The sequence below is a fragment of the Odocoileus virginianus genome, chromosome 32 (assembly GCF_023699985.2).
Source record: "Odocoileus virginianus isolate 20LAN1187 ecotype Illinois chromosome 32, Ovbor_1.2, whole genome shotgun sequence".
NCBI classification, from domain to species: domain Eukaryota; kingdom Metazoa; phylum Chordata; class Mammalia; order Artiodactyla; family Cervidae; genus Odocoileus; species Odocoileus virginianus.
Window position 1 is genome coordinate 1,225,758 of NC_069705.1, and position 21,201 is coordinate 1,246,958.

At 47.3% G+C, this 21,201-nt stretch overlaps 1 pseudogene; it reads left to right on the top strand.

Annotated features, from left to right (window-relative positions):
- Positions 1-11,332: 11,332 nt before the first annotated feature.
- On the top strand, positions 11,333-11,637 carry LOC110126580 (small nuclear ribonucleoprotein Sm D2-like; annotated as a pseudogene).
- Positions 11,638-21,201: the final 9,564 nt, after the last annotated feature.

Sequence of the window (21,201 nt, forward strand, 5' to 3'; positions counted from 1 at the left end):
GTGTTCAGTTAGGCTTATCAGGCTAACTGGTGTAACAAAACACTCCCAAATACAATGACTTATATAAGTTGAAAGTCTATGTCTCTTTCTCATAAAGTCTAAACTTACGTAGTTCAGAGTAGTGTGTGTGTGTGTGTGTGTGTGTGTGTGTGTGTGTTAGTTGCTTAGTCATGTCCAACTCTTTGCAACCCCATGGTCTATAGCCCACCAAGCTCCTCTGTCCATGAAATTCTCCAGGCAAGAATACTGAAGTGGGTTGCCATTTCCTTCTCCAGGCGATCTTCCTGACCCAGGGATCAAACCTGGGTCTCCTCCATTGCAGGCGGATGCTTGACTGTCTGAGCTACTAGGGAAGCCACGGTTCAGGGCAGTAAATCAGCTCTAATTAAAAGGTCAGAGAGCCCAGCTAGTGGGCCCTCTCTCCTGTGGTCGTACATGCTTCCACCTCTGGATTTACAGTGAAAGAAAGGAGAGATAGAAGAGTCAGGCTTTGCTCTTTAAGGAGATGACACTTAAAGACATCACACCTCATTCTGCTCATATCCCTCTGGCCGATGACAAGCTGCAAGGCCCCTACACTGCAAAGAAGGTTGGGAAATTCAGTATGCAAGTGGATCATAATTACAAGCTAAGAATGGGGGAAATAGTGGGCATGGGGCTCTGTTTGTAAATAAGTTAAACATGAGTGTGAGAAGCCTCTACCAGAGACAAGTGGATCTTGAAAGCTCTTTTGACTCCTCCAACGAGAGGCTGTGTTCTTCAGCCATTACACAATCTTTCCCAATTATTGGCTTCATCTAGTTGTCATGTCTTTACTCCAAATAGTCCATCTTGTTGTTTGGCACGTTTCACAATCCACGGCTCGCTGTGATCTTGAATCTCTCTGACATATTTCATGGGGATTGGCCAACTCGTGTGCTTTTTCCTTCCATCTTTTGCATGACCACTTGTAAAATCTGAGCTAATTAGCAAGCTTCATGGTGGTTATGCTAATGACTTTTGGTGGTTATGCTTATGCTAATGGTGGTTATGGTTGATGACTTTTCTTGTTCTCTTCATTGCTATTATTCCCAATTATTAGTTGGATTTTCACATGTCATGGAATCTCTTAGGCTATTTTTGGATTCCCTCCCCCCTTTGGGAATCCTTTCCTAATAACTGAGGCATGTATCTGGCTATGCCCAACATCCTCTTCCTTTTGTCTCCCAAGGCTCCCAGACCTGGTGTTCAGCCCAGGAGAAAGAATTAAGGCCAGGGCAAGAGGTCCCCATATCCCTTACCCCACCTTTCAAAAGTTGAGGGATTAAGGTGAGTCAGTATTCACAGAGGCTTGATTTTCTGTGGATTATTCCCCATTGCTTCTTTAATCTAGAGCAGAGGACCCCAACCTTTTTGGCACCAGGGGCCGGTTTGGTGGAAGGTGAAATTTTCCCATAGATCAGAGTTGGGGGAGGATGGTTTGGGGATGATTCTCTTAAAAAGCATGAACTCTGGATCCCTCCCCTGTGCAGTGCACAGTAGGGTTCGAGCTCCTCTGCAAGCTAATGTTGCGGCTCATCTGACAGAAGGCAGAGCTCAGGCAGTACTGTGAGCGATGGGGAGTGGCTGTAAATACAGATGAAGCTTCACTCGCTTGCCCACCACTCACCTCCTGCTGTGCAGACAGTTCCTAACAGACTACAGGCTAGGACCAGTTCGTGGCCCAGGTATTGGAGATCCCAGGTCTAGAGGGAGATTTCAACACTTTAATATGTCATCTGAAAGTGACCATGGCCAGATCCATATTTCCCAGTTTCTTGCTGTGGTTTCTTTCTGCTAATCTTTGAGACCCACGCACTGTTTAGCATTGTCCGACCTCACTGTCCAACCAACACAGCCAGCCCGGCAGTAACGATGCTCTTGACAGCACTTCTGAAGCTTCTGGGCTTTCCTGGACTCAAGCCACTTTCCCTCTACTTTATTCCGGGATCCTGTTGCTCATGATGACTCTCTTTGTCTGGAAAAGAATAGGAACCTTGCCTGGATGGAAGGGCCAAAGAAGAAAGTGGGCAGTGCTCAGGGAAAGAGCCAAGGAGAAAACTGAAAAAGAACAGAGGCTTGGCTGGAACTCAGGCTCTGAAGGTCATGGCCAGCAGACCCCAAGAGCCCGCAAGCAAAGGCAGCCAAGGAAGGAGGTGCAGCCAGCTGGCTCGGGGGCCCTAAAAGGAGAGAGCTCTGGGCTGATGGATCCTCAGAGTGCCTTGCATGGCACTGGGGAGAGAAGCAAGCCTCCATCAGCCAGGCTCTGGTCAGCAGATGGAGGAGCGAGATGGAAGAATTCCAGACGTTAATTCCCAAAGTGTGGATGACAAAGACAGCCATTCCTGGGGGGCAAAGCCGGCCAGGGCCCACAAGCCCATGTGGGCAGCTCAGGAAAGCTGCCTTTTGGTGGAGAGGGGACTGCGGGGACCTAGCACCCTGGGGAGGCTTTGCAGAAGTAGATGTGGGCATTTTTTGCCCTGCTCCAGAGTCTGCTCCAGAGCCTTCATGCTTTTCTGGTGGGTGAGTAAGGGGGAGATCGGTGCTACCACAGAAAAGAGAATTCAAAGAAGGTCTTCCATTTCTCTATATCAGAGACTCAAAATGAAAAATAGGGATGGTTGAACTGAGCCCGATGTTACCCTGGTTTGAGTTTCATTCAGGATAAGGACAGATATTTGAAACAGCTCACATCAGAACTTAGAACTGGAAATACTTCTATTGCAGGTTGAAAAGCATCCTCGGAATCAATTCCAGGTTTAGCAAGAGAAGGAGGTCTGGCGTAGCAATGCTTTGGATCTGTGGCAGCCTTGCTTCACCTTGGGGAAAGAATAGTGTCTTCTTCTTTGACCACATTTTCTTTTTTTTTTTTTTTTCATAATTTATTTGGCCACACTGTATAGGATGTGGGATCTTAGTTCCCAGATCAGGGATTGAACCCAGGCCCCCTGTATTTAGAGTATGAAGTCTTAACCCCTGGACCACCAGGAAAGTCCCTGACCACATTTTCTATCAGAGATGGTGTTAAGGTCTGAGAATCAAGGTCACAATATAGCCTCCTCTGCTACTCAAGAAAAAGCAGAAGCAGAACCCCTGCACATCAGTTGAGGTGCAAGGTTACATGGGAGCCCAGAAAATTTGCACAGAAAGACTCAGAGGTGAGACAGAACATTTACAGGCATTGTTCTCAGAAGGGCTGCCTTACCAGCCCCTGCCCCCTCGCACTTTTAGAGGCACGAGTCGCATCCTCCACTTTTTTGCCCTACCACTCTCTCACTACTCTGAAGCATCTCAAACTCAAGAAGCCCAGGACATAGTCTCCAGGTCTTGGGTGAACAGAGAAACCAGTAGATTTCCCAGAAGTCAAGACAGACCTGAAGAAATAGAAGCAAATCCGTCTGTGAGCTTTTTTACAGTCCCACGAATATTTTGCAAATGAAATCAGATGAAAACTCTTTAAAATGTGTCTGCTTTGCAATATTTACAGTTGCCAAGATATGGAAGCAACCTAAATGTCTGCATACAGATGAATGGATAAAGAAGATGTGCTATATGCATATATGGTGGAATACTACTCAGCCAATAAAAAGAACAAAATGCTGGCATTTGCAGCCCCAAGGATGGACTTGGAGGGTATTATGCTGGTGAAATAAATCAGATATTACTTACATGTGCAACCTGAAAAATATGACAAACTAGTGAATATAACAAAAAAAGATATAGACTCAGAAAGAGAACAGACCAGTGGGGAGGGGGAAAGGGGATATAGGAGTTGATGAGGGGAAGGTAGAAACCACCGGGGCTAAGAGATGTATTGTACAACTCAGGGAACACAACCAATGCTTCGTAATAATTGCAAATGAGTGAAACCTTTAAAAATTGTATAAAAATTTTTAATGAAAAAAAAAATGTTGTTGCTTTGGGGGAAAAAAAGTACTTTCCAGAAAGATCTTCTGCCTGTGTTATGTTGGGAAAGTGTTAGTCGCTCAGTCATGTTTGACTCTTTGCGACCCCATGGACTGTATCCTGCCAGGTTCCTCTGTCCATGGGATTTCCCAGGCAGGAACACTGGAGTGGGTTGCCACTCCCTTCTCCAGGGGATCTTCCTGACCCAGGGACCGAACCCGGGTCTCCCGCATTGCAGGCAGATTCTTTACCAGCTGAGCCAGAAGGGAAGCCCCAAATGCTGGGAAAAGGGCACATAAAGGCAAGAGGCTGACCTTGGCGTGTGTCTTGGTGATGGTGGCCCAGAGGAGCTGTGGGTTGACTGGGAGGTGAATGCACGCCTCTCTCGGGTCTAGTACACAGTAGAGATTTACTCTACAAATCATGGGCTCAAGAAACAGCCCATTGCTTTATTTCTCTAAGCAAACTTCGACCTCCCTCAACCTTCTAAGTCAGTTTTGATTCCTTTCAGACCATTAAAAAAAGTTCCCGGTGTTCACAACATCGCAGAAGTGAGGAAGGCTCTCCCGCCTCAGCACTGTCTTCCTCGCGTTGGTGCTTGAGGTCCAAGCCTGCCTAGTCCCTTCTGAGACTCAGGCTCTGCTTCTCCTGGCCTCTCCCTCCAAGCCTATCAGGGAGCCTTGAGAACCCTTCAAAGCTCTTACAGACGTGGCACTTCCTGTTCACCCCAGATTTCTCCACATGCATTCCATCCTGGGTCCGGGACCTCCTGACCGCAGAGCACAGGTCTCCACCCCCCAGGGGCCAGGATCTCTCCATCCATCCCCTCTGGGCACCCTTCCTGGGGACGGGCCCCTCCTGCCCTTCGACCTGAGAAACCCCGGGTGGGATCAGTCAGCTCCTCCCCTGCACAAGCCTATACTTGCTTCACCCTTGGGGTGACGGAGGTCCAGCTCCCTCAAACACAGAGCCCCGCTGCCCCTGCGGGGAGGTGGGAAATCCTGCTCATTCCTTCCAAAGGCCCCCACAGCCTGGAAAACAAGAGGGGATTGATTCCTGAGTCAGGCGGTATGGTCAGCACTGTATGGGGGGAGGGGGAGGCGCCTCCCCTCATCACCCCCAGAGGTGATTTCCCTGACTCCCTGCCTGATGGGGGGAGGCCTGGCATCCACTCTGATCTCCTCTTTCTGTTAGGGTTAAGGTCATCTTCCCTGACCCAGGGAACAGGGAGGGAGGCGGGCTGCTGTCAGGGATCCTTCCCAAGTGCTATGCCCAGCTGGGGAGCTGCGTTTCTCTGGAGGAGGTGCCTTTAGCTCTGCATGGTCTGAGGTCAGCCCTATACCTACACACCGCTGGGTGTCAGGGCTAACTTAACTAGTCGCAACCCACTGCTCCGTGAAGCTTACACTTAGCAGAGGGGTCCCATGAGGAAGGGAGAAGTGGGAAACACTTCTCACCCCACAAACCAAGCCCCCAGAGTCTGGCAGCAGTGAAGACAGCCAGCATGCTTGAAGGACGTGACCCAGCTCAGCAGGCTCCGAGGAGGGTCAGGCAGGGACACATCTCCCCTCTGGACAGTCTCTTCCTAGAAACCTCTTCCCCAGCTGAATTGACTTACACAGTTTACAGGAAAAACCTCTGAAATAGGAGTTGAGAAACTTGAGCTGCTATACCATTAAATGATCTTTGAAGATGACTTCTCTGGTCTGATCCTCAGGTCCCCATCATTTATCACGCTGCCGGTGAATTGAAGGCTCTTTCTTGGTTGAGAAAGAATGTGGAGACAAGCACAGAGGTTAAGAAAGTAAAGTGTTAGCTGCTCAGTCGTGTCCGTTTCCTTGCGACCCCATGGACTATAGCCTGCCACACTCCTCCGTCCATGGAATTCTCCAGGCAAGAATACTGGAATGCCATTCCCTTCTCCAGGGGATCTTCTGACCCAGGGATGGAACCCAGGTCTCCTGCATCGCAGGCAGATTCTTTACCATCTGAGCCACCAGGGGAAGCCCTAATTAAGTACAGTGAATGTTTATTTAAGCAAGAGCTTCCCTGGTGGCCCAGAGAGTAAAGAATCTGCCTGCAACGTGGGAGACCTGGGTTGGATCCCTGGTTTAGGAAGATCCCCTGGAGGAGGGCATGGCAACCCACTCCAGTATTTTTGCCTGGAGAATCCCCATGAACAGATGAGCCTGGCGGGCTACGGTCCATGGGGTTGCAAAGAGTCGGACACAACTGAGCAACTTAGCACAGCACAGCTTGCTCTGAGGGAGAGCGGGCGGACAGGGGAAGAGCTGCTGCCCCAGGACCCTTTGGCAAGCGGCTTATGAGGAATGTACAAAGGAAAGGGCGGAATATTCACTGGGGAAGGCGTCTGGGGGTCAACTTCCCTGATTTTCATGCCAGCTGCATTTTCCTGAGGGGAGGAGCAAGTTTGTCCCTATTTAGCTTAGATCAGAAGCGTCAAAGTGCATCATGGGCCCTTCTTATCTGTAAGGCTGATCTTATAATGAGAGCACACGGAGCAGCAGGTTACACTCAGACTCGGGAGACGCCTGCCTTTGCCTTTCTTCGTCCACCCCGGGAACTCTTATCAACCAAAAAATGTGGCTTCCTGTCAGTCTGAAGGTCCCTGCTTCCGTTGTCTGCCTACGGATTCCTGCTGTGTGTAGCACGCGTGGTTTCCTGCCCCATGGCCCCTGCCCCAACTGCCCTAACAGTTAGAATCGCAAGTTCCACTTATAGTAGTTAGACAGCACATTAAGAGAGATGGATAAAACCGCTGTGAAAGCACAAACATAAATAGAAGGAACAGGAGTTCTGTTAGGTTTGCGCAAGGCCTATGGATGTGAGTTTGAGCAAACTCTAGGAGACAGTGAAGGACAGAGAAGCCTGGTGTGCCTCGGTCCATGGGGTTGCAAAGAGTTAGACATGACTGAGCGACTGAACAACCTCTTGTACTCAGATTTTTGCTCCTATAACAGGCCCTGCCCAGAGAGGGGAGGGGTCTCTGGAAGGATGCTGGGAAATTATAAGAACTTTTCTTCATACAAAACCAATATCTCCTGCTCTATCTTGACAGGAGAGGACAGACGACCACCTCCAGGCTTTCTAAACTCTCAACCATGGTTTCCAGGAGCTTTCAACAATTTTAGGAGGGGTCTTGAGATGATCCTGGTCCCCATCCCTCCAGAGTCCACCAGAGACAGCTGCCCACCCCGAGCTGACCCCCTTGAAGCTTTCCTCCTTCCCCAGTCATGTCCAGCCACATGCCCAGCTCTGGGGAATAAAAAGAATTGATGGGGAAGGGTGTTGGCACCAGGGATCCGGGAAAGGACAGGGAACATTGGTTCCCCCAGCCAGAGCAGACTTGGACTCTAAAAATAGTTTCATGATGTAAACCCTTGAACAAAGTCTTCTTTGGCTCCAGGAATAAAAATTCTCCGTTTGGAATTCAATCGAAGGCTTTGTTACAAATACTGTACATGACAGAACCTATGAATATCTCCTGCTAATTGCTCCCAGTTTTGTAATCTCTGTGGCAAGAATTCCAGCCAGGTCAATTACAGGGAGTGGGCGTGCTCCATGAGGGGGAGGGGGGCCCAAGTTCCTGTAAATCAGGTCATGTTTGGCTTGGTACCCAACTCAGAAGCCCGTTGTGTGACTGGCTCTAAATGCTCTGCTCCCAGCCCAAACCTGTTGGATTCTCAGTCTGTCATCGTGGGGGTGGCAACACAGAACGCGGAGGGGACACGCACTTCATCCAGGCTTTGGATGAGGCACGGTCTCAGACGGCAAGCCAGTTTTCGTGAGTTTGGTGAGACGCAAGAGGGGGTTGCTGAAAGCCCCAGCTGTATGCTTTGTAAATTGGATCAATCCAAACCTACCATCTGGTTCTTATTAGGGAAGCTCCAGGCCTGGGGTGGGGTAGGTGGCTCCATCCTCCCCAAAGGAGACCCAAGCTCCTCACCGTCAGAAACGACGGATATCGAGAATTCGGAAAATGGCAGCCAAATCATTTGGTCCATGGCTCTGGCCCAACAGAAGACTCACTTCAAATTCGTAATTGCAAGGGCCCCCCAAGTGTAAAACTTTATGAAAATAAGTCTGCGTCACTTCTTCCATGATGTACCACCGGTTGGGGCTGAGTGACTGAGAACTATTTATCTCTTGCTCCAAGAATCACCTGAAACAGCTAAGGTTAGTGAAGGTTAGTGATATTAGCGTTTAGAAATATTCTCAGGTTGGAGGGGGACACAGATCATCCCACCCACACATAGATCGAAGGGCAAGTTACACACAAGTGGAGCAGAGTGGTGCTTAACCCACTCCTTTGCTGTCGCTCCGTCGCTCAATCGCGCCTGGCTCCTCTGTCCACGGGATTTCCCAGGCCAGAGTACCAGAGTGGGTTGCTATTTCCTTCTCCGGGGAATCTTCCTGACTCTGGGATTGGATCCCATTGCAGGTGGATTCTTTACCATCTGAACCACCAGGGAAGCCCAGCCTGGCTCCAGACTGTTCTTTAAATGAAGTTGGAAATGGCCCTTCAGGTCTTAGTCCCTGATTGTGTTGGTTTTGTTTGCTTGCTCGGTTTCTTTTCTTTAAAAAAAAAAAAAAAAAACACCACCTTTTATTTTATATTGGAGTGTAGCCAATTAACAGAGTGGTGACAATTTCATGTGGACAGCAAAGGGACTCAGCCATACGTATATGTGTATCTGTTTTCCCTCCACACTCCCCACCCATCCAGGCTGCCACATAATACTGAGCAGAATTCCCTGTGCTATTCAGTAGGTCCTTGTTGATTATCCATTTAAAATATAGCAGTGTGTGCAAGTCCATCCCAAACTCCCTAACTATCCCCTCCTCACATTCTTCCCCCAGCAACCAAAAGTTCATTCTCTGTGAGTCTGTTTCTGTTTTGTAAATATAAGATCGTTTGTATCATTTCTTTTTAGACTGCACATATAAGAGATATGATGATATTTCTCTGTCTGACTTACTTCACTCAGGGTGACAGTCTCTAGGCCCACTGGTTTCTTTTCTAAATAATTATTTTTAATGTGCAATTTTTTAAGAGACTGTTATATTCCAGTACTAGGTGCTGGGAATTCAATAAAGAGCAAGACTGGCCAGGACACCTGCCTTCTTGGAATTTACCATCCAATTGGGTGGTGATGCTGTGAGAAGCAGAAATCCTCAGAGGGTACCAGGAGATGCTGCCTCCTAGATGGTGGCTTATTTTGTTTGCAGGTTTGACTTTGTTTTGGAAGACTGGCCTCTGATGATGGTAGTTTGGGGTACAGTGCTTTCAATATGATCTTTACTTGTTTTGTTCTTAATCAATGACATCTTGGGCTGTAACTGAAACCTCCTCTTGGCTAAAGCGACATGAATGATCCATCCCAAATTGCTTGGAAATGTCAGGAAGAAAAGCTCATGGGCTGCTGTCACCAATTCAAGTCAGTGCTCAAGAATACCCATCAGTGCCCTCTGAGGCCAAACGCCATGGACTGTGGTCACCTCTTCGTTGCCAGGGTCTGCAGTGGTCTTTGGGGAGCATTCGTCTAGGTGACTGCCCTGGACAGAGGTCTCTTCTTCAGGGTGATGACTGACATCTTTGCGGGGATTGAGCTGGCACCTCACACCAAGAGTTTAGATCTAAAATGAAAGGCACTTAGAGGGAAGGTTTGCACAAGCCTTTTCTAAAAACATCAGTTACAGACGTGCAGAGAAGCTCCTTATGGGAAGCTGTGGAAACTGTAGGTTGATTGAACACACTCCCCAGTGTTTTCTACACAACCTGGGGAGAAGCTGCTCTTCAGACAGCCCTGGCCTACACAGACTCTGGAGGCCACAGCTAAGCAATCACCGTTTAACTAGACCTCCCAGGTTAACCTGGCATTCCACCAGCCTTCCTTCCCTCCATGCCCCAGAGCCTTTCCTCTGGGCCTCCCACCTGTGCATCCACTTCCTTGGAGTCTCAGAAACCAGCTTCCAGAGAGATACTGAGCCTGGAAAGAGTGGCTTCCTGAGGGCACCATGTTTGACCAGCCATCACTGTGGCTCGCTCGTGAATGCAGTGTGGGCAGAACATGGGCCGTCTCCTAGGTTTCCAGTCCACAGCATCATCTACCCCTCCGTCGTCTGGAAACCTAGATGTGGGTTTTATTTTTAATTTACCTTCTGAAGAAAATCAGTTCCAAGCGTAGAATTGGCGGGATTCCTAAAAGCTGTTAATATTCATCCTTCACCATGTTATAAATCTTCTCTAATGCGTCCCCTTACGAGAGCCAAACAGACAAATTTCATATTCCTCTCTCCTTCCCCTTCTCCCTTCTTTCTTCTCTTCTGCCTCCTCACCTCCCTCTCCCTGCTAGCAAGGGGGGAGTGCGAAGGGGCATGTGGGCCTCCGACTTTCTGTGTGTGCATAGGAATTACTCTCAAGGCAACAATTTTCCCAACAACGATGTAATTATGAAATATTACCCCAACACATTGGGTATTATTGAATGTGCCATTTCTGGATCCTGGCCAAAGGCTTTGGCAGAAACGGGACTCAAAGGAGGAGAGGAGGGAGAAAAATTATGCACACGTCTCCCTTTCCGCCCTGCTTTTGAATTAAACCACATGTAAGTTTTGTAGCCGCACACAGCAGAAAGGAACAGCTCCAAACACATGTTTTGGAGCAGAGATCTTGTCTAGGGGATTTTGAAAATTAGCGGCTGAAACAATAGAACATGAAGTCAGGGCATGTGGAAGTGATTGAGGGCCGCTGCCATGTACAGTAAGAGCTGTTAATCAGTGCCTCACTACTGGCTGCTTGGAGACAGGATTTGAGTAAACACGGAGCTCTGCTCAATCACTAAGCCGAGGGTCATCAGGATCCTGGTGTCAGGGATCCCATTTACCCTTGGGAAGGAGGTAGAGTGAATGACAAGGACGAATTCCTTAGCAAAGCAAACCCTAGGTGGATGCTCGAGCAGAAACCTCATCCACAGGGTAATAATTATATGTGCTCAGGGCTCCGAGGAGTCCTGGCACTGTTTCCAGCCTCGAGTACCAAGCCATCGCCAAGAAGCACCCCCAAAGCTAGGGTGTGTACGGTCTCCTTATGTTTCAGTCATTCACCCATTGGTTCATTTATGAATGCCTTCAATACATATGTTCAAGCAGTACTGATTGTATAACCACTATGAACACTTACTGTGGATAAGAATCTGGTCTCTTCTCTGAAAAGACCTACTACCTAATGAACACAGAAAACCTATCATTATGACCAGCTAAGTTAACAATAGAAGACGTGGGCTCTCCCTTGCTCTCTCTTCGAAAGGCCAAAGCGATGCAGAGATGGTAGTGACTAGAGGGCATGGCCACCACCGTGAGCCTCCTCAACAAGCCCTGGAGGCAGATGACCCTGGAGGAGCCGCAGGAGTGGGAGGAGGAGGAGTTGAATGTGGGGCCACTCTCCGTGCTCACGAAGTTGGTCAAGAACAGCACCCAGGGGCTCATCAACCACCGGAACAACAGAACGCTCCTGGGCTAGGTGAGGGCATTCAACACGTGTCAGAGAATTTGAAGGAGATGTGGACCCAGGTCCCCAAGAGTGGCATGAAGTCCAAGCCAGTCAACAAGGACCACTACATCTAAAAGATGCTCCTGTGCAAAGACTCGGTCACCATGGTCTCACAAAACCCACTCATTGCTTTCAAGTAGAGGTCCCCGCCCTGCCACCAGAACTTGCCCCCTTGTTTTGTGAAGACCTGCCCTTTGTACTCGGGATAATAAAGTCCTAAGTTTAAAAAAAAAAAAATAGAAGACGTGACATCAGGAAACATATATGGTGAAACATAAAGGAATAATGCAGACAAGAAACTTTCAAGGAGTTTAGGAGAGGGTGCTGAGATTGCTGTGGTCCAGGATCACCTGAAAGGGATGAGGTTGGAGCTGGGCTGTGGATGGGAGGGAGGAGGAGAAGAGGCACTCCAGGTGAGATAGGCCAGCCTGAGTGGGGATGAAGTCCTTTTTCTTTTGCTTCATTCACATGTAAAAACCACTCAAAAGCTCCGCCATCCAGGATGGGGCTGAGCAGAGGAGGCTGACACTGACAAGCGCTGCCAGAAAGGATGGCCAGTGATGCTTCCATTTGGGTGGGCCCTAATCTACTCTGACTGGTATTCTTTGTAAGAAGAGGAGCTTAGGACCCACAGAGAGACACCAGGAATGCACAGGCACTGAGAAATAATCTTGAAGAAGCAGCAAGAATGGGGCACCTGCAAGCCAAGCAGGGGCTCTCAAGAGACACCACACCTGCCTCACACTCTGGTCTGGGACTTCTGGCCTTCAGAACTGTGGGAATATTAAGTACTACTGTTTAAGCCACCCAGTCTGTGGTATTCCATAACGGCAACCCTCACAGACCAATACATGTGGCTTTTCTCATTGCATTTGCTGATGTAAAATATATTAACAAATTTTAAAATGTTAATTCATGCTTGCAGTCTTAGGATAATTGACCAAAGTGATTTAGGATGACTTAATATTGCTTTTTAAAAACATACTTATTTCTTCTTGGTTGCCCTGGGTCTTCATTGCTGCATGCGGGTTTTCTCTAGTTGCAGAGGGGCCACTCTCTGGTTGTGGTACACGGGCTTCTCACTGCAGTGCCTCCTCTTGTTGCAGAGCATGGGCTCTAGTGTGCAGTATCAGCAGTTGTGCCACTTGGGTCTAGTCTCCCCAAAGCATGTGGAATCTTCCCGGACCAGGGATCGAACCTGTGTCCCTTGCACTGGCATGTGGATTTTTAACCACTGGCTCACCAGGCAAGTCCTAAACTATATTAATCAAGACAGAGAAGCATTGGTACAGGAAGAGAAAGATATAGAAGGGATTAGACAGTCCAGAAACACATCCAGAATTTATGGAAACTTGTTCCATGACAGAGAACGTATTCTCCCTTCTGGAAAGAGGAGAGGGTGAACAAAGTGGGTCAAATTCCTCCAGAGAGAATCTGGAAAGAGAAAATCCAAATGACCAATAAATATATGAAAAATTCTCAATCACATCAGCAGTCAAGGAAATAAAAAGGCCACAGTGAAATACTATTGCGTAACTTACAATGTCTGACAACGTGATGAATCGGCAATAATATGGAGCAACGGGAACTTATATCTTCTGTCAGGAATTTAATCTGAACAACCACTTTACAGATGGATTTAGGCATATATATAGTCAAGCTGAAGATGTACGAACTCTGTAACCCAGCTATTCCATTTCTAACAATCTATCACAGAGAAACTTGAGCACAAGTTTCTCTATAGGCTCAGAGGAAGTGCAGAATGTTCAAACAGCACTATCTGTCATGGGAAAAACTGGATATTTTGTCTGAATTTCCATCAATAGGCAAATTTCTGCCTTGTTTCTGAATTCTCAACACTTAAAACAATGCCTGATAATACTACTTTAGAAATATTATTGGCATCAATAAATCAGTGTATAAATAAAAGATGTTCCCAAGTCCTTCCATCCATCAAGAATCTAAGTGGGAAAAGAGGGCTTTCAATAGAGTCTTCCATGTTGTCTCTTAGTCTGTACAGTCTGGGGTTCACCTCCTCAAGGCTTAGCAATTTGTGATTTATCTATTCTACAGCAAACTGAAAAGAAGGTTCTTGTAGCTTCTCATTTTTCTGCCTCCACTATTACTACTAAAAATCACCATGATGGCCTTCTGGAAAAAGAATTCTCTCCCCTGTAGGCTTTGTCACCTGCTGGAAAAATATTTCCTACCAAAACACATCTCTACCAAAGCAAGCACATTTTCTAAAATGGGACACAGCCCTCTCTGTATATATTTATCCACCTAATCTATATGTATTAATATATATTCTTACTCATATGATCAGAGATATCAGTGCTTCTGATGCCATATTTGTCAACGAGCCTGAGAGATTAGCATGAGTTCCTGAGACTTGGAGCCTTGTGACACTACACATCCTGGGTCACCATCAAAAAACTTCCATGGGGACATTGGTGCTGGAGGGCCACCTTGATCTCTTCCTTCAGGATAATCCATTACAGAAGCTTCATGAAATCCCTGGTCCCAGGGTCTCAAAAGGGGTGCAGAGAGTTCCTGCCTAATGCAAGTCAAGCCATCCATCAGTGATAAACATGAGCTATCCGCTCACAGGGCTTCCTTTTGTGGGAAATCATGTTGATATCCAGAAGACTGGGCTGTACTGTATGCAGCTTATCCAGGAATTCTTCACATGAAAGAATTGGCTAGACGCTCTGTCTGGTAGCCTGGATTTAATCCTGAAATGAAGAAGAAGGCAGGGGGAGTGGGTTTGTATCAGACTAGCCAAGGAAAGTGATCAAGATGCCAGAGCTAATCACCCATATTTTTTTCTCAGGGATCATATCATATCTGGGGAAGAATGTCTTAGTTTTGACCTGCTTCTTCTCTAGGTCTCTCCTGATTATGGTTGATTACAGCTCCCTGGGCATCAATCATGACTCTAAGCCAATTAATTGCATAACGCTGATAACCAGACGTTAGGGTTTCTGACTGCAGATCTGGTTTTATTGTGTGGATATATCTCTACATGGTCTGCATTGTTCCCCAAAGTCTTTACTCAAATAGTCTTAAACAAAGATATTGCAGATGTTCCTAAATCTATTAATTGAAGGGGACTAGCCAAGAAAACTTGTCTGGTTTCTCATTTCCGATATAACAACTAAAGTCATTCTTGTTGAACTACTAAAGAGGAAACATCTTAAATCTTGCCTAATATTTCCAGTCAGGCTTAGATAAGACCTTACAACACAATCAAGGATGTATTCTGAATGTTTCTTAATGATGCTTTTTCTACACCTACTTTATTCTCCTTTTCACCACCAGTGTTGGCATGGTAGGAACCATGGGACTTGAATCAAGAAATGAGCTCCTGACGCCAAAATGAAGTTAAAGTCAGTGACATGGAAATCCAGAATCAGACAGACCAATATGGCGTTGCCATATAAAAGCTATTTGGGGTGTTACTTTTCACAATTTCTCCCTAACCTACACATCACTCCAGTATGGAAATGAGCTTGGAAAGATCGGAAGTAAACTTCCAGAGGTATAGCTGCTAAGTAGAGCAATAATCCAAACCCAGGTCTGTCTGTCTTCCCCCCAAACCCACCACACTAAGCAGACCATTCTTCAAAACGGCGGCTATAGCCGTGGTCCCCTTTTCAGAAAACTGCTCAACGCAGCACATCCCTTTGGAGAACAAGCCTTAGATGCCTGCTCGAATGCACTGTACTGCTGAGGTCATTATTACCTCTGGCCAAGCTGAGTGGAGCAGGGTTGAGCCCTGCCTCTAGCTTGCTCAGTTGGCCAGTCAACAGGTTGACCAGCTGCCAGTGAAGCAGCTCAGACCGAAGCACACGGTCCAAAAAGGACAATGACAGTTCCCTCCATCCAGTCAAATGCTCCTTCTATTGGACTTTAACAGAAAAGACAGGAAAGAGAGTCAATAGCTAGTTTTGTGGGGGATGGGGGACGCAAAAACACACAGAGAAGATAGACCACGAGGCCCCAAGAGTGAGCAGTGTTGATGAGAAACTGCAGATCTGAGACAGCAGAATAAAACACATAAAGGATGGAGGGCGGTGGTCTGTTGGTAGTCACCTGTGTGCCGGAAGTGGAGAGGAAGGCATTCTGCGTCACCGGAACCGTGGGGACTAGGAAATCACAAGGCCGGTGAGCAGCGGGCGGAAGGCAGAAGGCAACCGGGTGACTAGAGCTGCATAGTTCCAGTTCCCAAGCTATGTTCCCATGTCTTTGGGGCCAGCTCTGCCCCTCTTTCTGAGGATGCTGTGACATCCTTGCCTCCCCTGTTACACATGTATTCTTGCTCTGAATCCACCTCCTTGAGGATCAGGGGATGCAAGCTGACTGGTCCCCTCCCTCCCTTATGCCATGCTCCTCTCGGGGACGAGCGCCTGCTCAGCTGTCTCCTGCTCCTGCTGTGGCCCTGGCCAGGGCAGTGGCCAAAGCATCTCTGCTAAGCCGGCCAAGTCTCAAGTCCTCTCCAGTACCCAAGAGGGGCCTCTGGTCACAACTGCTGGAGATGTATACCCCGCGCATCATATGTCACAGGGACAGCCTAGAAACAGTGCTAAATGATTTAACTAATGGCGAAGGGGTGGGTGGTTCCCCACCCTGCTTTTTGCTCCTTCATGGGATTGTGGGCACCTGTTGGTCTGAGATTCCTGATGGTCTGTGTTTTGGAGACACACGCCCAGGGTGACCTTGTGAGTTTTGCCTGACCTTGAGGGTCTGCTGGCTTCCTGCGTATCTTGCTATTTGTGTACAGCCAGAACTCAGCAGATGGTTTCTGATCAGGAATAAAGTTGAGAGGCGGGACATGAGGAAGGATCAAAAATTCCATTTGAGACCCAGAAAAACAGGAGATGTGGTTATAAAAGAACATGCTTGTCCTCCTCCTCAGGGCCCTGGATCTGCCCCAGAAAGAGGATCCACCTCTGCCCCGACTTGAATGGGGAACGCCGGCCAGCAGCACACTCAAGACAGAGGACCAGGCCCATCTTTTGAACATCAAAGAGTCCACGGGCTTCCAGGTGACCTTGGCGGAGGGAAAGAGAAGCGGGGAAGCCCCAAGCCCTGTGTTGATGGTATAAACATCAAAGGGGACCCAGTGGAACACAATGTTTCCCTTTATCTCCCAACTCCAGGAGTCTTCAAACTGCCCGCTATGCCCTGAAGCTGGGGAATTAGGAAGGAATTGAGATGTCTTTCTTCATTTGGAGAGAGAGAGCAATGCAGAAATTATAACTCATCCGAGGAACACCTCCTAAGGGATTTTCACCTTCCCTGTTCTGGGGAGTTCTTCCTCCAAGAAGTCTCACTCCCATCATTGCAAACCCCTGGCTCCCTGCTCCAGGGTCTCTGCCTCTCTGTTGCTTTCATTGTCTCGGGACTCAGCTTTTGCTTTCATTGTCTCGGGACTCAGCGCCTAGCCCAGGGACTTGTCTTGAGACAGTACTAATAAGTATTTGCAAAATAAAAGCGTAATGATGGAATGAATGAGTATCAGATGTCTTGTTGGAGGGGGCAGAGTATAAGCACAGTCAGTCCACCAGCATTTTATCATTTCACTCAACTTTGGTGAATCTATACTGTATACCAGCCAATTGCCTGTGTGTGTAGGGGGCAGACAAGACGAGCCTTAGACATTGGACTTACACTCAGGAGCCTTCCGTTTACCTAAAGAGAAGACGTGTGGGCCCAATTACAGGAATGTGTGCAGGGTCTCAAACTATCACCCAGGGAGCACTAGTTAAAGTTGCAAGTTTCCCAAGCCCCACTCACCAGGGCTTCTGATTCAGATAAGGGCCCCCAAACCGAACATTGGAGCCAAGTCTGTATGTAATTCAGAAGCTGATATAAACCAGTCTACTCTTGGAGAAACACTGACATGTGGGGAGAAATAGGCCCACTGGGAAGGTATTGAAGCTCTTGCCTGGTCTCTTCAATGACCTCCCGTGACTCCTGAGACCTTTTCAGCATCCTCCCTGCCCACACTACCTAGCCCATGATGACTCAAAGCTCTAAACCCTGTATTAAACAAATGCGCTTGGATCTCTATGCTCTCGTCTCTGGCAGAAAGGTGGAGATGGCTCAGCAAAGCCCGCTGCTTGGGGGCTAGGAAACATCTTAGGAGAGTCAGCTCCATCCCCCAACTCCAGGCCCCTGCTTTAGCTCTTGCAGGATGTCCTAGGGGAAGAAGGAGCCAGTCACAGTGGGCTGGGTTTTCAGAAGTGACAGACACAGAGAAGATGGGCTCTGGAAAGCTGACTTCCCTTCCCCATCCTCTTCTGAGTCACCTGGAGAGCAGAGAGTCTCTGCATAACACCTCAAGGACCATTTCATGAAAACTGTATAATCATTAGGAAATAAGCAGTGCTCCTCCAAGACACTTAACACTGAAGAAGAGGGAAGAGACACCCCACTCCCACCCGCTCAGGTCACAGCTCCCAGCCTGTGGGGGCAGAAGGACCCGGGGGACAGGGGAGGGGAAGGGTGGGACATGGAGAAACGATGCAGGAGGCACAGTCATTCACCAGCACCTTCAAGGAAGCCTGGGAGCCCCCAGAAGCACCGGGGAGGAGGTGGTGTAGAGTTACAGGGTGAGCAGTGGGGAGACAGCCATTTAAATTTGTGTCAAGACTAGTTGTTACCCCCAAATGGACCAAATTCTAAAACATCTCCCCAATCCACCTGCACGTCTGCCTTATCTTTGGGTGACTATTCAGCCTCATGGTGGGGCTTCCTATGTCTCATTTCTTCCCTCTCCATTCTACTCACTGTACTGCAGCCATAATTATCTTTGTAAACTGTAAGACTGGTTATATTTCTTCCCCATTAACTACAGAATAAAGTCCAGACTCCTGCAGACCCTCCAGAGCTTGATTCCAGCGTAAGGTCCTCCAGGAAACTGCCTCTGACTTCCTTGGGTAGAATGGGACATCCTCCTTTGCCTCTGCTATATTTAGTACCTTCTTTCCTTGAAGCTGGTATCACATTTCATGGGCTTTATTTATTTACCTGATTCTCCTAGACTGGAATCTCCCTGAGGGCAGAGCCTGTGTCTCTCATTCATCTCCACCACTAGTGCCCAGTACACTACAAGTTTAACAAATGTTTTATTCATTCATTCATTCATTACTGCCCACATATCAACCCCGTCCAGAATGATTACCTCCTTGTCCTTAAGTATGCTTTCACTCCCATCACTGAAACTTTCTCTTCTTCCCCTTGCCTGAAATGTTTTCTATTATCTTTTTCATTCTTCTGTTTATTTCTTTAATTTTTCTGTAACCAATCATTGCAATACATCAGATCTTTGAGAGAATGACCCTGCCGTTTTCAGTGGTGTTTCTGCGAACTCTTCCTCACAGCGCTTTGTTTCTTTGTGTGGTTTGTAATTTAGGGCTATGAACTCATGTTTGGTAAGGTGCCCCAGGGCACTACCAATCAAGAACCACTTCAAGTTAACTCTGTAGCTTGTAGTTTGCTATATGATGCAGATAATACAAAGTTAAACCCCAACCCCAGGTGAGACTAACTACAGTAATACAATTCACAGAGGAAATAGTTTTCTTTTTTTTTTTTTTCAATCCAGAGCCCAACTTGATAAGACAAGTTTCTCTGTTTCTCTTTGCCAGGGACCACATTCTCCTAGACCATACTTTCCCTGGGGATCTTGTTTTATGTGTATGAGGGTTGTGTCCATTCTATCTTCTTACCTTGTATGGGCTCAAGATCAGAAGATTCATAAAAGACATTCAACTCTAAGACCCCAGATCAGAGATTGGCAAAGTATTGGCCCGAGGCTCAATTCCAGTTTACTGTGGGTCAAGCCCTCCTACACCTGTTCTTAGGTATTATCTCTGACTGCGTTCATGCTACAGAGCATTGAGCTGTTGAAACAGAGAACCACATGGGCTCTGAAACCCACAAATATTTACTATCTGGCGCTTTACAGAAGATGTTTGCTAATTCCTGCTCTAAACCACAAAGACTATCAAAAGCACCAGCAACTCTTACCTTTTTCCAAACTCAGTGATGCATTTCAAAGGAATTTTGATTCCAGATGGTTTAGCTGTATTATATGGGGTGATTTCCTAGGATGTCTAGTCTACCACATTTCCAGAAGGTGAAATTAACCTCTTCTTTCTTTTTAGCATTTCAAAAGGTCCAAAACAGAACCTCTCTCCTTCCCCAGTGATTTCAGCCCAAGATATCATTCCCAATGCTTCCTACACCCTTTGCAGAACCTGTGGTTCAGCAGTTCATTGTAGGTGTGTGTTCTCCAGTTTGCATCAAGCAGGTAATTATTCTCATTTGTGAGGCTGTCAGCACCTTGAGACCAGTGTTTATCATTTAGGTCAAGACCTAGTCTTGTGAATTTCAAGAACTGGAGCAATCCTCAGGGGCTACAGAACTCAAAATCTGGTGAGTTATAAAAGCATCCTTAGCAGTGGAAAATGAGCTAAAAGCAGAAATGAGTGATCAGGCTTTGGGTTTAGAGGAAATGGTCCAAATTCAAGTTCTGTCACTTACTAGCTGCATGAGATCAGCAGTTATTTGCTAAGTTCAGGTCGCTTCATCTATGGAAAGAGAATGACATATCTTCAGTGGACAACTGGGAGACTTAGAATGGATGCACAGTATCTGATAGAAATAGATGACCAATGGGCCATTATCATGTTGTTATGGAAGCAACTTGTTTATTAATGTTCTTGACAGTACACTTGAAGATGGCTTTGACTCGACGCATCCAAGTTGGAATTTGATCTGCATTTATATCCAAATTTGTGAAACCTAGACCCTGGAGAGGGAAATGGCAACACACTCCAGTATTCTTCTTGACTGAGAAATCCCATGGACAGAGGAGCCTGGTGGGCTACAGTCCATGGGGTCACAAACAGTCAGACATGACTTAGTGACTAAACAATATCAACAACAGACAAGGAGCATAGGAAACACAGAAAGTGAGAAGCTGGAAAGGATACATGCTTAGATCTTACAAAAATCAGACTCCTAGCATCTCAGGTCTGACCACAGAGTTTCTGCAGGGCTGGGATATGAATTCACCAAATAATCAAACCCACTTCATCAGTAAAAAGTGCTCACTGAGTTGTCACTGTAACAGCTGTCAAAAAGTGTGGCTGACTGCTACTGTAGTAGATAACTGATTCTTGTTTTGCACTTGGCATTGGCCTCCTTAAGCTCCAAGGGTGTTGAGACCCACCGTCCTAGCAGCCCTGAGCTCTGCCAGCTAGTCCTACTCTTTAGAGAAGAACAAATTCATTCGCCTCTTCTTTCCTTTCTCTTAGCATTTGTAAGAGGGGGAATAGGGCCCAAGGCAGGAACTTAAGAGAAAGGTGTGGTAGCCTGATGTCGCAGCCCTTACCCCCAGGGTGACTTTCACCTACACTTTCAGCACTGGTTTGGGGCTTCTAGAAGCCTAGTCTAGGGGCCCTGGGGAAGGGTTTGGACTGGGGATGGCAGGGGAAGAAGGCACAGATTTACTTATGTTCCAAGTCATGCAAGAGGCATGAGGCATTTGCAAGCTAGAAAACTGGTCCTTCCAGGCACAGGGCTTTGATTTCTTAACACTGGGCACATTTGCATTACCTCAACCTCTTTAAGGTCTTGCCCATGACTGGCACAACCCCCAGATCACCACGCTTCCCCTGACCCCCTGGGGT